This window comes from Silene latifolia, chromosome 6, assembly GCF_048544455.1.
Source record: "Silene latifolia isolate original U9 population chromosome 6, ASM4854445v1, whole genome shotgun sequence".
Classification (NCBI taxonomy): domain Eukaryota; kingdom Viridiplantae; phylum Streptophyta; class Magnoliopsida; order Caryophyllales; family Caryophyllaceae; genus Silene; species Silene latifolia.
The window spans coordinates 129,854,489-129,861,570 of record NC_133531.1 but is presented as its reverse complement, the minus strand read 5'-3'; the positions used below and the strand labels follow the sequence as shown (position 1 = coordinate 129,861,570).

The following is a 7,082-nucleotide window of genomic DNA, read 5'->3' as shown; positions in this document are numbered from 1 at the left end:
GCTGCTGCTGCTTCATCGTTCATCCCTTCTTCTCTCATCACCGGCGACATCATCCTTCTTCTCTTCACCGGCGATATCATCAGTCTTCGTTCTCATCACCTCGCGACATCAAACCCTAGCTGCTGCTGCTTCGTTCTTCGCTCTTTATTATTAAGTAATTAATCTTCCCCTATCATTTATATATTTATTCTCGATCATTTTATGGTTTATTTGAATATTTTACTGAAATGGTTTTTGATTTGTTTGTAATTTTGACTGAAGAATGAATTATAGGGTTATAATTTAATTGATAATCTAATTGGGGGTTTATTATTATACATTGCTATTATTGTATTACATGCATTTATATTCCTGGTTTATATATGAATGATACTCGTTGTTAGTTGGATTGCTGTTTGTTTAAGTGATGAATTTGTGTATAAGCAGATGAGCCGCTGTATTAATTGTTTTGGCACCTGCTACTGCTTGAATTTTGCCATTTAGTTTTTTAATAATCATTCAGAAAGTTTCGAAACTTGACTATTAGATTATCAAACTTATCACCAACTGAGGAATTTGCTACTGTTGGTGATGCCCTTGGTTCCTTTGTACTTTGGCCGAAAAATGGAATCACTTTACGCTACGTAAAAGTATGAAAGCCATACAGTTAACCGTCTTTTTTTAGTTCTTGCCACTGAAAGCAAGCTCTAATAATTATAGGTGTAATTCTTTTTTCCCAGGAATGTCAGAAAAACCTGGAATCATAGAGAGGGGAGAAGATGGGGGAAAAGACTGGGGAAAAGATTACGGAAAAGACTGCGACGACACCTAAACCCAAAAGACGGAAGACATCTGGAACTTCTAATTCCCAGAAAGTAGATAGTGGTAAAAGTAAGATAAGTGGTGGTGGTGGATCAAAGGTGACAAGATCAAACAACCCGATTGAAAGCGCTTTTGGACCAAAATTACGATTGTAGACGATTGCGGCAAGGGTAGTTAGTGTGATGCGCGATAATCAAGTGACCGATGTTAATTTGATCGAGAATGTCCTAGGATCCAAGAAAAGGTTGCGCCTCGCCAAGGAAGACATAGCTTCATTGTTGAACATGAATAAGATCCCCCTTGGAGTCATTGACACTTTTCTTGGGTATGTATACTACAATTATTGCATCTCATTATTTAGTTTTGCATTGGTTATTCAATCAAAGCAACATCTACTTGTATTGGTTATTCAAACGCAACATCTACGCCACCACGTCGAGTAGGTTTGCGAAGCTACTCGTTACGCTCGTTCCTTTAACTTTTAATCTGCTTCCATGGAAAAGGTTGATTATTTACCGTAAATGTTGGTTATACTTATACGTATATTGTTATAGGTACTTGGATAGCATCTGTGACCAGCAAATGTATGGGTTCTTATGTCCAGAAATTATTTCACAAATAGGCTATGCCTCAGATGAAGCAGTAACCATACTTTCTAAAAGGATAAAAGACTTGAAAAGGAAATTTTACATCGCTCCATATTACGATGAGTAAGTGCTGATCAACCTTGTCTTTTAAATAAACAAAACTGTCACCATTTATTATTGATTATCATGTAAATAAGTTACAAATTATTTACAGTGATCATTGGATGCTCGTTGTGATCGACGTTCTTGATCATAATCAAGTGCATTGGTTCGACTCACTAGGAAAGTCGGTCTTGTCAAAGTTGAGATCTTTAATTAATGCGTAAGTTCATCTTAATAGTTCATTTATTGATATGCACATAAATAAATGTTCAACTGATTAGAACATTAAAAATGGCAACTATTATTGGCTGACAATCATTTATTTGAAACCATGTTTATATTTAGATCGGTAAGAGTATACGGCTACAATGGTGGGGAAAGAATGCGTTCTCAAGCACCGCAATGGCTGCAACATAATGTAAGTTGTTGCTTATTATGACGACAAATTCAATGTCTGATCATCAATCACTTTTAATTGACAAAGTCATGTTATTGGTTTAATTCTTGTCGAGTTGTTGTTTTAGTGTGCTCGTCAACAAGGTGTTGTAGAATGCGGGTACTACGTCATGAGGTACATGCTGGAAATCGTCACGCGTTCTAATCCAACAAAAGCTATCAATGAGGTCAGTTTCGACATTATAGCAAAACTCGGTATTTTTTCAAGTAATTATCCTACTTTGACCTGCTGCCTATACGCATTGTGGGCGAACCTGCTGCCAATTCAATGAGCTAGCTGCTGCACCCTCTTCCCTTAATTATTAGCTTATATGAAGCTGCCCTTGTGAGGCCATGTCTGACTGCCCCATTGTCATTAATATGCATTACAGGTTTTTCAAGACACCACGCCATATTCACAAGAAGAATTAGATGAGGTTCGGGACTTGTGGGCGAACTATTTTCTCAATATCTAGCCGTAGATAGCTAGCTAGCGTAGTAATGTATTAGGTAGTTGCATTTTGAAAAACTGATTACATGATCTGCAAGACCATATGTTATGTTGGCTGGGATTTGTTATGCCCTTTGTTGTTGTTCGTTAGTTGTTGAATTCGGATGACGGAGACGGTTGCGTTGTATGTTGATTGGGATCGGTTTTTATTAATTGAAATCGATCATTTTGGTTGAATGGCAGTTGGCATGTTTTGTATTAATGTTTTGGCATTCAAATTGGTGTAATGCAATATGAATTGGCCTGCTCTTTTCAAATTTAAAAAAAAAAAAAAACAATATAAAGGCAGCGGATTTATAAAAGTTCGATGTAATTCTAGCTTCAAAGGACATGGGCTTTCTATAAAAATCTGATGTACATTACACATATGGACATCGGATTAATGTTAAAATCTGATGTTCATTACTCATATGGACATCGGATATATTTAAAAATCCGATGTGCATATATTAATGGACATCGGTTTAAAGTCCCATGTCCATTACACCCCATATGGACGGGACTGAACTCTACATCGGCCTATAATCCGATGTCCATGTGTCTAGAAGTCCGATGTCCTTCATGATTTCTGTAGTAGTGAAAGATAAATTTATATTTCCAAACTACTACTATAGCTAGTGGCAGTCAGGGTCGAACCACGGAGAGGCGAATGTAATTTATAGTTGTCTAATTCTGGTCTAAGGTAACAAAAGTGAGGGGGATTTGATTTGAGTTGATCTATAACTAGAGGCAATAAATGAAAAGTAAACTAAGCTAGTAGATGAAATCAAATATTAAAAGGGTGCTAAGATGGTCGGTTCACTATAGTTTCGGCGGCAGCATCCTAGGTAAGTCTGAAATAATCACGTGAGACGGGAAAATAAGAAGTCCTCTCGGTCCATTCTTACAGGTAGCATCTTTCGATCTCGCTACAGGTCCCTAATATCACTAATGCTAACTCTCGTACTGAAAAGTGATTTAAAAGTCCAAATTAACTTATCTCTCGATCTTATTAATTCGGTCGTCTTAATTAGGCAGTCTATTTCCCTCCCCTATCTTTCGATCTTAATTGGGTCGGTCAATTCCTAAGCATTCAACTAGTCGCGTGCACTCGATTCGTCAAATATAGCAATTAAATTAATTAAAACAAAGGTAATCTCACGTGGCCGGTCGATCGACCAGATAGGCCAGTCGATCGACCATGGCGGGATTTCAGGTCACTATTCTACGCCGCCTACTTCTAAAGATTCCCTACATCCTAGCACAGGGTATTTAGCTACTCATACTTATGATAAAAACAGCAATAAGATTATCAAATAAAGCTAACGAATTCATACTTAAATTAACTGAACAAATGATTAACATAAAACGATAATTTGGCGTCGGGAGATCTAACCAAGCAATTCTAAACTATGAGCGAATTAAAGTAATGAAACTGAATATAAGAACAGAAGAGTACCGTGAAAGGAATTGCAGAGAAAGGATCAAAACCGAATGCAAAAGTAAACTTTATTGATGACGAAATAATCTCAAGAACCCTAATTATTTCCCTAACTAACTGATATTAATGACTTGATAATAGCTAGATGATTATTCTGAAAACTAAGGTTACGTTATATAGAAATATTACGCAACTCTTATTCCTAAACCTAATTACTATAGGCTTCTAACTTCTCGATCTTTTAACCTGCGTCAGATTTATCGGTGTGGTCGATCGACCAAGGCAGCCGGTCGATCGACTGATACGCGCTGAACAAGAGCTTCAACTAACTCGTGCTCGTCGATCGACCATGAAGACCAGTCGATCGATCAAGTAATCTGTACTTGGCTCCAAAAGCTTCGTGAATTCATCTTTCCGGCCTCGATACGCGCACCAAGTTCGTTTCTTGTGCAAATACTTCATGTCAAATGTAATGCAAGATACTCGGGGACGGACTCGGCTCGATATCTACTCATTTCCGCAATAATCTGCAATATTAAAAGAAAATACGAAAGTAGACGAAAATGGGGAAAATGGTAGCTTAAACTACATAAATGAGCTCTGAAATGCGTGTAAAATAGGGTGTAAATCATCATATAAAAGACACGCATCAGCAACCTCTCCAACCCTCTCTAAGATCTCATAAGGCCCGATGAACTTCTGACTCAGCTTGCCTTTCTTCCCAAATCTCATAACCCCACGCATAGGAGACACTTTCAGAAGAACCTTGTCCCCAACCTGAAACTCTATATCCCGGCGATGTAGATCTGCATAACTCTTTTGCCTATCCTGAGCCGCTCTCATCCTTTCCCTGATCATCTTAATATGCTCAACCATCTCTGGTCCTAGAACCACTGCCTCAGCACTGTCGTCCCAACAAATCGGACTCCTACATCTCCTCCCATATAAGGCCTCGAACGGTGCCATACCAATACTAGTGTGATAGCTGTTGTTGTAAGAAAACTCTATCAAATCCAACCTCTATTCCCAGCTACCACCAAACCATCACGCAAGCTCATAACATATCCTCAAGAGTCTTGATCGTTCTCTCAGTCTGACCGTCTGTCGCAGGATGAAATGTTGTACTCATCTTCAAAGTTGTTCCCAAAGATTCCCGCAACTCTTTCCAAAACCTTGAGATAAATCTCGCATATATGTCAGATACTATGTCCTTAGGAACTCCATGTAACTTAAGCACATTCTTCCGATAAGCCATAGCCAATTGTGCCTTAGTCCATGTATCTTTCATTGGATCAAAGTGAGCTGACTTGGTCAGTCGATCCACTATTACCCATATCATGTTGTTACCCTGTTGACTCTTTGGCAAACTCACGATAAAATCCATAGAAATGGATTCCCACTTCCACTCAGGTACCTCTAAAGACTGAATCTTACCTTGTGGCCATCGCTGTTCCCCTTTAACTCTCTGGCATGTCAAACAACGGGCCACAAACTCAGCTGTTTCTTTCTTCATCCCAGGCCACCAAAACATGTTCTTTTAATCCTTGTACAGCTTGTCACCACCTGGATGTACTGAATACGGTGTACAATGTGCCTCTGTCATGATTGTCTTTTTCAGCTCCTCATCATTAGGGACACACCACCTACCATCAAACCTCAAACTACCATCTGTATGAATAGAGAATCGAGACACTGTCCCTTTCTCTACTAAAGCTCTCCACTCAACCATCTTAGGATCCAACGCCTGTTTACCTCGAATATCATCATAAATATCAGGCTGCACTGTCAAATCTCCTATGGCATCCCCTCTCTGCATCATATGTATCCCAAACCTCCCCACCTCATCCCTCAACCTCATCAAAGATAGAGTTGTACACAAAGAATGTACACTCTTCCTACTCAAAGCATCTGCAACAGCATTGTCTTTCCCTTCATGGTAGATAATATCCATGTCATAATCGCCAATCAGCTTCATCCACCTCCTCTGTCTCATGTTCAACTCCTTTTGAGTGAAGATGTACTTGAGACTCTTGTGATCCGAAAATACCTTAAAGGTCGCCCATAAAGGTAATGTCTCAATATCTTGAGAGCAAACACCACTACACCCAACTCCAGATCATGTGTAGGATAGTTCTCCTCATACGGCTTCAATTGCTTAGAAGCATAGGCAATCACCTTACCGTTCTGCATCAACACACATCCCAACCCGTTCTTTGAGGCATCTGTATACACCTCAAAGTTCTCGATCCCTTCCGGCAATGCTAATATAGGAGCTGTGGTCAAATGCTCCTTTAATGTTTGGAACGCCGTCTCACAACTGTCGTCCCAACGAAACCTATTCTCTTTCCTCATCAACGCTGTCATAGGTCTAGCAATCTTGGAGAAATCTTTCACGAACCGCCTGTAGTATCCAGCTAAACCCAAGAAACTCCTGATCTCAGCAACGTTCTTTGGTGCTTCCCACTTTGTCACTGCCTCAATCTTTGCCGGATCCACAGCTACCCCATCCTTAGAGATCACATGCCCCAGAAAAGCAACTTTCTCCAACCAGAACTCACACTTGGACAACTTAGCATATAAATCATGCTCCCTCAAAGTCTGCAACACAATCCTCGGATGCTCCTCATGCTCCTCCTTAGTCTTGGAGTAGACTAAGATGTCATCGATAAACACCACTACAAACTTGTCTAAAAACTGTCTGAAGATTATGTTCATCAAATCCATAAACACAGCCGGTGCATTAGATAACTCAAACGGCATCACCACATACTCATAATGGCCATACCTCGACGTGAAAGTTGTCATCGGTATGTCCACCTCTCTAATCTTCACCTGATGGTACCTCGACCTTAAATCAATCTTGGAAAAGACTGATGCACCACTCAACTGATCAAAGAGGTCATCTATCCTTGGCAAAGGATACTTGTTCTTCACCGTCACTCGGTTCAGCTCCCTGTAGTCTATGCACAACCTCAAACTCCCATCTTTCTTCTTCACAAAAAGAACTGGTGCTCCCCACGGTGATACACTAGGTCTAATGTATCCCTTCTCTATCAGATCATCTAACTGCTTCCTGAGCTCCTCCATCTCCTTAGGACCCATTCGGTACGGTGCCTTAGAGATTGGCCCCGTCCCCGGTTTCAACTCGACTGTGAAATCTATCTCCCTCTTCGGTGGCAACCCCGGAATCTCCTCTGAAAAGACATATGCAAACTCTCCCACCACT

The 7,082-nt window shown here is 40.0% G+C and overlaps 1 long non-coding RNA gene across 1 annotated transcript; it reads left to right on the top strand.

Annotated features, from left to right (window-relative positions):
- The first annotated feature begins 1,634 nt into the window (after window positions 1-1,634).
- Window positions 1,635-2,613, top strand: LOC141659004 (uncharacterized). Its single transcript, XR_012549558.1, has 4 exons — window positions 1,635-1,710; window positions 1,836-1,908; window positions 2,015-2,113; window positions 2,318-2,613. It is a non-coding gene; the product is annotated as an uncharacterized LOC141659004 (long non-coding RNA).
- Window positions 2,614-7,082: the final 4,469 nt, after the last annotated feature.